The following is a 13,973-nucleotide window of genomic DNA, read 5'->3' on the forward strand; positions in this document are numbered from 1 at the left end:
CGACCCTTGGGGCACTCCACTTGATACCGGCTGCCAACTAGACATGGAGCCATTGATCACTACCCGTTGAGCCCGACAATCTAGCCAGCTTTCTACCCACCTTATAGTGCATTCATCCAGCCCATACTTCCTTAACTTGCTGACAAGAATACTGTGGGAGACCGTGTCAAAAGCTTTGCTAAAGTCAAGAAACAATACATCCACTGCTTTCCCTTCATCCACAGAATCAGTAATCTCATCATAAAAGGCGATTAGATTAGTCAGGCATGACCTTCCCTTGGTGAATCCATGCTGGCTGTTCCTGATCACTTTCCTCTCATGCAAGTGCTTCAGGATTGATTCTTTGAGGACCTGCTCCATGATTTTTCCAGGGACTGAGGTGAGGCTGACTGGCCTGTAGTTCCCAGGATCCTCCTTCTTCCCTTTTTTAAAGATTGGCACTACATTAGCCTTTTTCCAGTCATCCGGGACTTCCCCGGTTCGCCACGAGTTTTCAAAGATAATGGCCAATGGCTCTGCAATCACAGCCGCCAATTCCTTCAGCACTCTCGGATGCAACTCGTCCGTCCCCATGGACTTGTGCACGTCCAGCTTTTCTAAATAGTCCCTAACCACCTCTATCTCCACCGAGGGCTGGCCATCTCTTCCCCATTTTGTGATGCCCAGCGCAGCAGTCTGGGAGCTGACCTTGTTAGTGAAAACAGAGGCAAAAAAAGCATTGAGTACATTAGCTTTTTCCACATCCTCTGTCACTAGGTTGCCTCCCTCATTCAGTAAGGGGCCCACACTTTCCTTGGCTTTCTTCTTGTTGCCAACATACCTGAAGAAACCCTTCTTGTTACTCTTAACATCTCTGGCTAGCTGCAGCTAGACTGGTATGGCACCATTCACAGTAATTTGACAGGTGGGCGTTTTATATTGTGTAATGGATCTGTAGTGTGAACAACCTGTGTCAAACAACATATGTAGTATCATTATTTAGGGGACTGATCCTATAAGACAGTGGCTCTCAACCTTTTCAAACTTCTGTACCCCTTTCAGGAGTTTGATTTGTCTTGCATACCCCAAGTTTCACCTCACTTAAAAACTAGTTGCTTACAAAATCAGACCTAAAAATACAAATGTATTACAGCACACTTTTACTGAAAAATTGCGGACTTTCTCTTTTTTACCATATAATTATAAGATACATCAATTGGAATATAAATATTATAGTGACATTTCAGTATACAGAGCAGTGCAAAAAAGTCATTGTTTGTATGAAATTTTAGTTTGTACTGACTCTGCTAGTGCTTTACACATAGCCTGTTGTAAAACTAGGCAAATATCTAGATGAGCTTATGTAACCCCTGGAAGACCTCTGCGTACCCCCAGAGGAACACATACCCTCAGTTGAGAACCACTACTTTAAGGGGCTGTATTTGCCTGGTAAATTGCTGAGTGCCCTCAATTCCCAGTCAAGTCAGAAACCACAGTGATGGTAAAAACTGCTATATAAACGATAGCAATAGCGAGTGTGCACTACAGTACATATTGCAGGGGCCTATAATAAATATTGTGATACTTTACCTATGGTGAATTCGATGCTACATGTGTAAGATACTTTTCCTGCAAAGACTGATGTATTTGCTGATTTTTGTTCATGTGAGTAGTCCACCTGGGTCTGATTTTCATTGCTGTAGGGGGGCCTTAATGTAAATGACTATCAGACCTATTGACTTCTGTAGGGTTACCAACATTTTATTTCAAAAATAAGGGACTGTTTCCTTAGCACCCCAGCCCCACGCCTCCTTTTGATATTATTATTATTAATTATTATCATCCTCAATAAATAAATAAATAATAGCAAAATGATAACAAGCACTACTCACCTTCATTCGCCAGGAGTATTTCTTGCTGCTTTTTGCAGCACTCAGAAACTCCTGATCTTGTTGTACAGAGATGAGGAAGTCAGGGACGTCCCTTGTAATAAGAGACTGTTGGAAACCCTAGTAGCACAAATAATCCTATTGTTTCTGCAAAAATGCTATAGTAAAATAATTATAATGTATTTGTAGCAATGTTAATATAGTAAATTAAACTGATAGTGAACTACAAGAAAAAACTTCATTAATATTGAGTAAAAGGTGACCTGCAAAGGAATCTTTTAAATTGTAGGGTTTTTTTGGCTTCTTTATGCTGTAGTAAGAGGCCTGAAAGGGTTTTTTGTTTTTTTAACCTTACAGAAATATCAGAAATGTCAAGTTTAGTCTTCCTTAATTTTGATCAAGGATCTCTGGACAATCTCAGAGATGCTTATTGTGAGCTGTTACATCTTAATTGAATTGATGGCAGTTTTGAACCTTTAACAATGATCTTATTTCAACCAAGAGTTCTTCAGTCGCTGGAGTTCAACAGGTGATTACTTGTGATTTTTAAGTTCCCAACTAGATATACCTTATAGAGGCCTGATTTTGAGAGGGAAGGTGCTCAGTACCTTTTGGAAATCAGTCCTTCTTAAGATAACTCAAGTTTGGCAGTCAAGATCACTGGTCAGTTTTGAAAATCTTGGTCAAAGAGCTTTAGCTAATCTGAATAAAAAATCTCTTCAGTTGCTCTCTTTTTCAGTCTCTTGCCTCTAATATTCTACTTTCTCAAGTGCTCCAGACACTGTAGAATGTGGTGGTGTAGAAAATACTTGAATTCTGAATGTGTTTAAGAACAAACAATCCCTCTCTCCCCACTCTCCACCAAAAAAAACCCCAAAATCCTTTTTTGATTTAAAAAAATAAATCCCTTGTAGGTCTTCTGTGTATAGCATAAAGTAGCAAGTAATCCATTTTCCCCCACTTTGCGGGTCACCTTTTGAGTCAAAACATTTTGTTACTTCAGGAGAAGACCCTTAATTGAATATAGTTTGTTCAAAAACTATCTTTAGAAATCCAAAAATTCACAGTTAATATTTCTTAAACCATCTTAACTCTGCGGCCATACCACTGTCAACTCTCCATGTTCCTCTCAGGGCAGGTCTACACTACAGCCTACACTGATCTAACTTAGGTCGCTCAGAGGTGTGAAAGAGTCCCCCGCCCCCTGAGTGATGCAAGTTTCGTGCTGTCCACACAGGTGCTATGTCGGCAGGAGACACTCTCCCGCCAACATAGCTTCCACTTCTCGACAAGGTAATTATGCTGACAGGAGACTGTTCTCCCGTCGCATCTTCGCTAGACGTGCTACAGAAGCACAGTTGCATTGGTGCAGCTGCGCCATGTAGCACTGTAGTGTAGACTTGCCCTCAGTGTATCCTTTGTATCTACTTTGAAAAAGAATATATGACTTGACCGAGTTCACGAGACTCAGAATGGGGGTTTGCAAGGCTGCTGTATTTGTGTAGTTTGAAGGTGAAGGGTAGTAAATGTGTATTCCAATGTATTGGTTATATAAATATTTATGTCTCTGGTACCAAGTGTGATCCTTTGTGACCACACTGCTCCATGCTCTTCCCAAGTCAGACTCTCCTAGGGATTTGGGTCAGTGCTGGGGTTTGTCCAGAGCTCATTTCTGGGGCCTCTGTTTAGTACTGGGGGGAAGATGGGGGCTGTGGGTGAGCTGTGAGATGCCCAGGGAAGCAGGGGGAGACTGCTCCCATCTCAACTCTGCTTCCCTCTGCCTATGCCTGGCTCCACTACACAGCTGTGGTTCTGCCTGTGGGTCAACCCTGGGCTCCCAGCAGCTCCAGCCCCTGCACTCCCCTGCCTGGTTCTGGACTGCAATGTCCCTGTGTTGATCTGTCTCTGAGCACCCACCCACTCCCCTGGGCCCGGCACAGGGCAGGTAAATGGGCCTCCTGGCAGGGAAGCATAGGGGCTGGAGCTGCCAGCGAGGGCCTTCTGTCTGGCCGGTCAGGTGTCAGCTGTTCCTTCCTGATCCCTGCTGGGGGCTCCGCTGTAAAGGTAGCCTCACCACCCAGCTCCAGCTGGTCCAGCTGGCCCTTGTGCTCTCTGTCTGCCAACTGGCCCCTTTCCTGCCCAGTTGCAGAGCATCCTCCAAGCTGGTGAGGGGCAGTGCATAGAGGTGGATCGGCATGGGAACGCTGCAGCCAGAACCAGGCAGCAGAGCACAGGTGCCAGAGTTGCTGGGAGCCTGGGGCCGGGCTGGAGCTGGATAGCGGCGCTGTCCTTACAAATAAGCCTCCAGCAGAAAGCTGGATGGAGCAGGTGATGCCCAGAGGGCCCCCCTGTGATTGCATGGCTTGTAGTAGTGCTGCTACTGGCTTGGGATGTAGGAGGTCTTAATGGGTGGGTACGGTAGTTATGTTGAGAACACTTTTCCATTTGGAAGCACATGCACCTTTGGGGATCAACATAGGATGGTTGTCTCCAGTATGTTCTTTGACTGAAGTGGCACAGTAAATGTATGGCCCTAAAGAAGCCAGGACACATGTGAGTTGGTAATGTAAACACAGGTGCAGTCTGTTTACAGTGACATGGATATATAAAGTCTTGCTGGGCCCCATACTGCCTGCTGCATCCATGCCCCGGAGGTAGGGGGATCTGCATGTTTGGAAGGGGGGAGATACGTGCTTGTGGCCTATTGACCTCTTTTACCTTAGCCTGGGGAATCTCACTTTGTGGTAGTTCCATGGTGTTCCAGTGATGTGGAAATGGCGGGAGGAGTCTGGAGATGGCAGACTGAAGTTCAGGGAAGCCAGCTGGGGACCTCTGGATTCTTCTCTTCAAACCCCCAGGGGAATCAAGAAAAAGCAAATACGGTCTTAGGCAGCTGCATTAGGTGGTGTCCCTGGAGGCATGGCACCTGTAAGGACAGTGTTTCCACAGGCCTGGGCAAGGTGGCAGAGAGAAGCTATGTCCCATGGGTGCTTGAGGAGAACCTCAAGCTTCTTCGGGGGATAGGGATGAAAAGGGACCAGCAACCTCTCATTGGAAGAATTCCTAGGAACCTCAGTGAGTTAAAACCTGTTCAATTTCTTCTCCCATATGTGGCAATAGTCCATACAGGGGAAATAAGGGCCTTTGTAAGATTAAGAGACAGGTGTAATATTCTTAATGTTGCGAGTCAGTGGTTAAAATAATGATTTTAACCACTGAGTTTCACCTCACATCTGGCCAAATTCTGCTGGCAATGATGTTGCTGAATTGATTGGTCAAAAGGCAGAGTCTAATTTTTCCTTTTGGTCTATTTTGATTTGTAACGTAACTATTTTTGAACATGTACTTAAACTCTGGAGAGGTGCATTTGGAATTTTCAATAAATATATTGTTAAACATGGACTGTAATAGATGTCCTCTGTAGAAAACCCTGACAAAACTCCATCTGCTTAGTATTCCCTTTCTTTCAGGAAAATAAAGAATAATACCACTGTACGTACATTCATTGGCAGCTATGTAGATCTGAGTGATTTCAGGAATAACCAGCAGGCAATGATAATGCACAGTAATACACACACACTCATGACAAAGAGTACCAGTGTATTCTTCTTAGATCAGATTAAATCCAAAGTATGCGGTTAAGATTTGGGTGCACAAGTTACTGACTTTCTCTCTCTCTCCATCTAAACCTAAAATTGTAGATTCCGAAGAGATTCATTACACTTTTTTTCTTTAAGTATTTTACAAAGCATACTTGATGGACTTGCACAGGTGCAAGAACTAGATTATTTTCAAATGAAAGAGACAATAAATAAAATGCTATAGTGTAGCAGAAAAGAGACCTTTTAAAGAGGGGCTGCATAAAAGATTTAATATTCCTAAAGAAAAATGTAAGCACCATTAATTTGAAAAACAAAACAAAAAAACCAAAAACCCTGCACTATTTCCAGATTCATTCTTGGAGTCTGGAATCTGCATTTGCTTACAGACAGAACTGTCTGCGTTCCTCTCTAGCAAAAATCTCCCAAAGAAAGTCCCTCATGAGGAAGACATTTCTGTGGGGAGAGGAAGGAATTCGTACTGGAATAGCCTGATCGCTTGCTGCTACTAAATTATTAACTGGCTTTCTAAGCCTCTGTGCTGGCAATTCAGCTCTTTTTCTCCTTCAGGGCAGCTTTGGCTGGAAGTTCAGTAATTGTTAACTGTGCAGGAAGACTGAAAGTGGAGGGAATTCAAGTTTATACTTTCTTGAAAACTGTTACTGCAAACCATTCTGGTTCTGGTGTCCTGACTTCATTATAAATAAGTGTCAGGGAGGTGGTGATGTTATAATGGCTGTGCTCAGCTCATTAATTTGTTTTCTTGCTGAGGGGAAAATGATTTTATATATATATATACATAATTAGGAAATTGATCCCACTGCATCTGGGAGTTGAAGTCAAAAGTTATTCACCTCACATGTTCACATTTTTAATATACTGACATAAAGTTAAAAGGAAAAAAAAACCAACAACCCTGTGTGACTTTAGTGGCTCTATAAAGTAAGGGGCAATTGGCACTGGGTTGAACAACTTAGAGAGCGTAGGCCATTGTTGTGCAGGCTCCCCTGCACAGCGTTACCTATGTACCAGCCTCTATGTACCAGCCTTGGCCTGGAGCCTGGCTGTGTTTCAGTACTGCACATTTTGGCTTGGATTTCCCAAAGTGCTGGTGTTCCTCATGCTGGGTTTGCTCAGGGTCAGTGAAGAGAGCTTGAGCATAGTTCAGAGAAACATATACATTGCTAAGCAACGTGAGCAACCTCTATGTCCACACAGAACAGAGCACTGGTGAGTGTGTGGGGCACGACCCGGGAGCTGAGAATAGTTGCTTAAATACAATCCAGTGAATGCAAAGGGTCTATGCAGTGATTGCGTTTAGGATTTGCAATTGTTCCTCTGCTATCGTGGGGTTGGGGCTTATTTGAGCATGTTTAGAAGAAACTGGTATCAGAACCAGTCACTGAGTGATCTGTCTCTGAAGGCTTTGGGGAAACCTTCTGTCTCCCTCAGCCATCGGCTTCAGGCCTCCTGGCCTCTCCTGGGCACAATGTTCCTGCTAGCCTGTTAACACAATGTGCTTGCTCCCATCTGCCCACACTTCATATTACTGGACCACAAGGAGCAAAGTAGAGAGCTGTGTGAGTAATTCCTGACAAAGTCTGACAGAAACACGTTAACGCTTTTTTGGTGGAACATTTCCCACCCATTTTTGATCACCTCTAGTCACAAAACACCATGTTCTATGTATCTACCAACAACTAATCTCTGTCTCTTAGCATCCTCTTCTACCCCACTGCAGGATTGAGTCCTTTCTGAATAAAGGCTGCCAGTTGTTCCCTATTACATCCACTCACGGGGGGTAGACATATTGTGATATATTTTAGGGTGAGGCCATCAAACTCATTTTTATTTGTGACTTGTGCCAAAATGTGAACCTCTTATTATTTAATGCTTATATTGTGTAGCCAGCTAGGTCAGGGCCCCATTGTTCTAGGTTCTGGATAAACATGTTGAAAATTACTACGTCTCCAGAAATGAGAGTAACAATTAGTTCTGGTCTATCTGCGAAGGTTTGTCCTTTCCCCTTTCTATGCTGGGGCTATTGCTTCTATTTTCTTCTAGCAAGCACAACACTGATAGTAATTATTGAATTTATCAGCATGGTAGATAATGTAGTCTCATGTATGGTCACTCTGTATGATACCTGAAGTATTTGAGGTGGGGACAAGATGAAGAGGGCATAAAAAAGTGAAATATGAGCACTGCACTTCCATGGCTTCTCAAACTCTCCCCAGTGGCTAAACAGTTCATTTTTCAAGATCTGGTGACCACCTGTTCAGACAGTAACAAGTTCACAAGTCTCCACTGTACTAGTGTGCAAGACTATCACATGAGAACAGCCTTACTGGGTCAGACCAATGGTCCATCTAGCCCAGTATCCTATCTTCTAATAGTCGCCAATGCCAGGAGCTTCAGAGGGAATGAGCAGAACAGGTAATTATCAAGTGATCCGTCTTCTGTTGCCCATTCCCAGCTTCTGGCGAACAGCTAGGGACCTTTAGAGCTGGACAAATGATTAATAGCAAATAATTTATTCAACTTATTTAGCACTTTATTCAGTTCATAAATAGCCTGAAAACACATGCTGATTTTTATGAACTATTTAGTTATCTGAAATTGTTCAAACACTTTTTATGTCAACATATTTCACTCTGTGGGTGTTCAAAAGTATTCTCTTTGGCTATGTTTTTGGCTACTAACTATTAATCATTTTAGATATGTGATTATCAGCAAATAAACAGCAAAATAAAGAAAACGAATTACAAGAAGGCAGACTTTAGCAAACTCAGGGAGTTGATAGGTAAGATCCCATGGTAAGCAAGTCTAAGAGGAAAAACAATAGAAGACAGTTGGCAGTTTTTCAAAGAGACATTATTAAGGGCACAAGAGGAAATTATCCCACTGCGTAGGAAAGATAGAAAGTATGGAAAGAGACCACCCTGGCTTTACCAGGAGATCTTCAATGATCTAAAAATCAAAAAAGAGTCCTACAAAAAGTGGAAAGAAGGTCAAATTACAAAAGATGAATATAAACAAATAACACAAGTATATAGGGACAAAATTGGAAAGGCCAAGGCACAAAATGAGATCAAACTAGCTAGAGACATAAAGGGTAACAAGAAAACAATACAAATACATTAGAAGCAAGAGGAAGACCAAGGACAGGGTAGGCCCGTTACTCAATGGGGAAATGTGGGGAGGGAAATAACAGATAATGTGGAAATGGCAGAGGTGCTTAATGATTTCTTTGTTTCGGTTTTCACAAAGAAGGTTGGTGGTGTTTGGACATTTAATGTAGTGAATGCCAGTGAAAACAAGGTAGGATCAGAAGAGGCTAAAATAGGGAAAGAACAAGTTAAAAATTACTTGGACAAATTAGATGTCTTCAAGTCACCAGGGCCTGAGGAAATGCATCCTAGAACACACAAGGAGCTGACTGAGGAGATATCTAAGCCATTAGCGATTATCTTTGAAAAGTCATGGAAAACGGGAGAGATTCCAGAAGACTGGAAAAGGGCAAATATAGTGCCAATCTATAAAAAGGGAAATAAGGACAACCAGGAAATTACAGACCAGTCATCTTAACTTCTGTACCCAGAAAGATAATGGAGCAAATAATTAAGCAATCAATTTGCAAACATCTAGAAGATATTAAGGTGATAAGTAACAGCAGCATGGATTTGTCAAAAACAAATCAAATCAAACCAACCTGATAGCTTTCTTTGACAGAGGGGAAGTGGTAGACGTGGTATATCTTGATGTTAGTAAAGCTTTTGATACTGTCTCACATGACCTTCTCATAAACAAACTAGGGAAATGCAACCTAGATGGAGCTACTATAAAGTGGATGAAAAACTGGTTGGGAAACTGTTCCCAGAGAGTAGTTATCAGCGGTTCAGTCAGGCTGGAAGGGCATAACGAGTGGGGTCCTGCAGGGATCAGTTCTGGGTCTGGTTCTGTTCAATATGTTAGTCAATGATTTAGATAATGGCATAGAGAGTACACTGATAATGTTTGTGGATGATACCAAGCTGGGAGGTGTTGCAAGTGCTTTGGAGGATGGGATTAAAATTCAGAATGATCTGGATAAACTGGAGAAATGGTCTGAAGTAATTAGGATGAAAATCAAGAAGGACAAATGCAGAGTACTCCACTTAGGCGGGAACAATCAGTTGCACACATACAAAAGGGGATATGACTGCCTAGGAAGGAGCATTGCAGAAAGGTATCTGGGGGACATAGTGGATCACAAGCTAAATATGAGTCAAGAACGTAACATTGTTGCAAAAAAAGCAAACATCACTCTGTGATGTATTAGCAGGAGTGTTGTAAACAAGACAGGAGAAGTAATTTTTCTGCTCTGGTTAGGCCTCAGCTGGAGTACTGTGTCCAGTTCTGGGCGTCACATTTCAGGAAGGATGTGGACAAATTGGAGAGAGTCCAGAGAAGAGCAACAAAAATGATGAAAGGTCTAGAAAACATGACCTATGAGGGAAGATTGAAAAAAAATTGGGTTTGTTTAGTCTGGAAAAGAGAAGACAGAGGGACATGATAACAGTTTTCAAGTATGTAAAAGGTTGTTACAAGGAGGAAGACAAATTGTTTTTCTTAACCTCTGAGGATAGGACAAGAAGCAATGGGCTTAAATTGCAGCAAGGGAGGTTTAGGTTGGACATTAGGAAAAACTTCCTAACTGTCAGGGTGGTTAAGCACTGGAATGAATTGCCTAGGGAGGTTGTGGAAGCTGCAGCACTGGAGATTTTTAAGAGCAGGTTAGACAAACACCAGTCAGGAATGGTCTAGAAGATAATTAGTTCTGCCACAAGTGCAGGGGACTGGACTAGATGACCGCTCGAGGTCTTTTCCAGTTCTATGATTCTATGATTACCTGCCTAAAGTATATGGAATTATTTCTTCTTTCTCTCAAGATGACGGAAATATCTATACACAGTAAACCAAAAAGAAAAGGAGTACTTGTGGCACCTTAGAGACTAACAAATTTATTTGAGCATAAGCTTTCGTGAGCTACAGCTCACTTCATTGGATGCATTCAGTGGCAAATACAGTGGGGAGATTTATATACATAGAGAACATGAAACAATGGGTGTTACCAAACACACTGTAACGAGAGAGATCACTTAAGGTGAGCTATTACCAGCAGGAGAGCAGGAGGGAAAAAACCTTTTGTAGTGATAATCAAGGTGGGCCATTTCCAGCAGCTGACAAGACCATCTGAGGAACAATGGGGGTGGAGGAGGGGAATAAACATGGAGAAATAGTTTTACTTTGTGTAATGACCCATTCACTCCCAGTCTCTATTCAAGCCTAAGTTAATTGTATCCAGTTTGCAAATTAATTCCAATTCAGCAGTCTCTTGTTGGAGTCTGGTTTTGAAGTTTTTTTGTTGAAGAATTGCCACTTTTAGGTCTGTAATCAAGTGACCAAAGAGATTGAAGTGTTCTCCAACTGGTTTTTGAATGTTATAATTCTTGACGTCTGATTTGTGTCCATTTATTCTTTTACATAGAGACTGTCCAGTTTGATCAATGTACATGGCAGAGGGGCATTGCTGGCACATGATGGCATATATCACATTGGTAGATGTGCAGGTGAATGAGCCTCTGATAGTGTGGCTGATGTGATTAGGCCCTATGATGGTGTCCCCTGAATAGATATGTGGGCACAGTTGGCAACGGGCTTTGTTGCAACGTTAGGTTCCTGGGTTAATGGTTCTGTTGTGTGGGGTGTGGTTGCTGGTGAGTATTTGCTTCAGGTTGGGGGGCTGTCTGTAAGTAAGGACTGGCCTGTCTCCCAAGATCTGTGAGAATGATGGGTCGTTCTTCAGGATAAGTTGTAGATCCTTGATGGTGCATTGGAGAGGTTTTAGTTGGGGGCTGAAGGTGATGGCTAGTGGCGTTCTGTTATTTTTTTTGTTGGGCCTATCCTGTAGTAGGTGACTTCTGGGTACTCTTCTGGCTCTGTCAATCTGTTTCTTCACTTCAGCAGGTGGGTATTGTAGTTGTAAGAATGGTTGATAGAGATCTTCTGGTGTTTGTCTCTGTCTGAGGGGTTGGAGCAAATGCTGTTGTATCGTAGAGCTTGGCTGTAGACAACGGATCGTGTGGTGTGGTCTGGATTATGGTTGTGCAAACACTTCCAGCATGAGACTGTATGTGAACACACTTTTTCTCAAGACTTTTGGTTACATGAACATATTTGCAGAAATGAAGAATGGTTGCAGAAAATGAATAAAAAGATCACAGTTTAGAAGGATATCTGCAATTTTGATCTGAGTGAATAATCATGAATACTTAGTTATTGCAGTATTCACACAGATGTAGTTATTTCTTTACCATTGGAAGGATGTTGTGTTATATGTAATGATATCCTACAGACTTGATTGTATTATGGAGATACAACTGGCACATATTAAGAGTAATGAAGATTTCTCATGTGGAACATAGAGTCACATAGAGAGACACCTCGGGAGTTACAGCGCAGAATGCTGCTTTACTGCGCAGAAACTTGCCAGTGTAGACGGGTCCAAGGTGGGTGAGGTAATATCTTTTATTGGACCTGCTTCTGTTGGTGAGAGAGACAAACTTTTCAGCTACACAGAGCTCTTTCCAGGTCTGGGAAAGGTAGTAAGAGTGTCACAACTAAATACAAGGTGGAACAGATTGTTTAGCATAAGTAGTTACCCAACCCATATTGTATGTGGAGCATAGACATATTGAAAAAACTAAGTTTCAGTTCCACTTAGAACACTGAAAATATGTATTTGTGAAGAGTTATTAGCTAACTTGTCACTCTACAATTTAGGCCCTGATCCAAAACCCATTGAAGTCAATGGGAGTCTGTCCACTGATTATGATGAACGTTAGATTAGGCCCTTAATGCAATTTCAGAACAGTTAATGTGGTTTGGGCCCACCTCACAAAGTTTTAAAACTGTTTTACTGCCACTTTGGAGGGTAGTTTTTGAACCCTGCTTAACTGAGGGAAGGTATCTCTTGAACTCTTTCTTGTTGAATATACTTCATTCATAGATTTTTAAGTCCAGAAGGAACCATTATGATCATCTAATCTGATGACCTGCATAACAAAGGCCATAGGTTTTTACTGCATGATTCCTGCCTCATGCTCATAACTTCTGCTTGAGTAATAGCATGTCGTGTAGTGTACCTTAGTATAAACTCAATTAGTGGTATTGTGGAGAGGGCTCTAAGGTATACTGTTTAAATCCCACTAAGCAGGTGATACTGTGGTTTAAATAAAGATAGAGCTAAAATGGAGTCTGTCAGATGGGAGACCATTTCCAGATGGATCAGTGTCCAATACGTAACCTTTAATGCGAGGAGACAGTTGTAGTAAAAATAGGTCATTGCCTGATAATTTTTCTTTTATTATTTAGTCCAAAGACAGAGGTACAATATTGTTTGTCTTAATCTGTGACTTCTATAAAAGGAACCCCTCAACTTTGATTCTCTCATTATCTGCTTTCAACTCCTGGCTGATGACGAATTACAAAATCCAGCTTGTTTCCTGACCCTTTTCTATAAGTATGCACAGGACAAAACCAAAGCAAAACAAAGGTTGTCTGAAAAATCTGAGGTACTTTGGTTTTGTTAATCCTTTCAGGAGATCCTGTGTTTACTAGAAGTGAACTACATGGGTCAATTTGCTAAAGTGTTTTGAAAGAATTAGCCAAATGAGAAACGAAACAATTACCTGAAGTTGCTGCTTGTTGCCAAGAACAAAAGTTAAACAAATCAGTGGCAGGATGAGTGGATCCGGTTAAATAATTATGTCTTCCAGCAGGAAATCTGTCTATCAGCTGAAAGGTGAGACAGCAACATAATGACAATGCCCTGTGGATCAACTCTGAGATTTAAAAAAAAAAGCTACAAAAATACTAGAATAACTGACCAAAACTAACATTTTAGCATTAAAGCTCAAGCAATAGGAGGCCAAATTATCCTTTGATTCATGGACATGCAGCTCCACTGATGTTAGTGGAATGCATGGGGGTAACTGAGGGCAGAATATGACCCTCTTTGTTTGTTTGGTCCGTGAAATGGCTGCCTTAAAGCTGTACAGCTGTGATCTTGAAGAGTATCTCTGGCATTTCCTTCTTTCCATGTAGGAGGTGAGCCCCACAAAAGCATGCTGAAAACTTGTGCATTAAAATGAAATAGGTAAAGATGAGTATCAGACTCCAGTTGTGACATGAGAATTGTGGGTCATAGATGCATTTAAATCAGTCAGGTGACAAAAGACAGAAAGAGTTTAATTATAAAAAATACATTTTAAAAACAATTAAAACCTCTAAAAAGTATTTTCAAATGTGAGTGCCTAGAGTTAGTTCCCATCATCTCTAATTAGCCCCCCTAAATAAATGACCTGATTTTTTTAAAGGCACAGAGCACCTGCAGCTTCCATTAACTTCAAGGGCAATCGTAGGAGCTCATCACCTGAGGCCTCTTATTAAGGGAACATAAATA

The 13,973-nt window shown here is 41.7% G+C and overlaps 2 long non-coding RNA genes across 4 annotated transcripts in view; one reads left to right on the forward strand and one right to left on the reverse strand.

The window, feature by feature from the left end:
- Nucleotides 1–13,973, forward strand: part of LOC311515272 — a 40,728-nt gene that overhangs the window by 20,831 nt on the left and 5,924 nt on the right. The window lies entirely within an intron of this gene.
- LOC311515274 overlaps nt 1–13,973 on the reverse strand; it is a 55,650-nt gene that overhangs the window by 19,772 nt on the left and 21,905 nt on the right. Inside the window, exons 2-3 of one of the 2 annotated variants that reach the window (XR_014710096.1) lie at nt 4,587–4,707; nt 1,872–1,988 (exon numbers count right to left, since the gene is read on the reverse strand). This is a non-coding gene — a long non-coding RNA (uncharacterized lncRNA). Of the gene's footprint in view, nt 1–1,871; nt 1,989–4,586; nt 4,713–13,973 lie in introns of both variants that reach the window. The other variant, XR_014710097.1, reaches the window with a different exon arrangement.

Source organism: Lepidochelys olivacea (genome assembly GCF_965140295.1).
Source record: "Lepidochelys olivacea isolate rLepOli2 genome assembly, chromosome: 2".
Lineage (NCBI taxonomy): Eukaryota > Metazoa > Chordata > Testudines > Cheloniidae > Lepidochelys > Lepidochelys olivacea.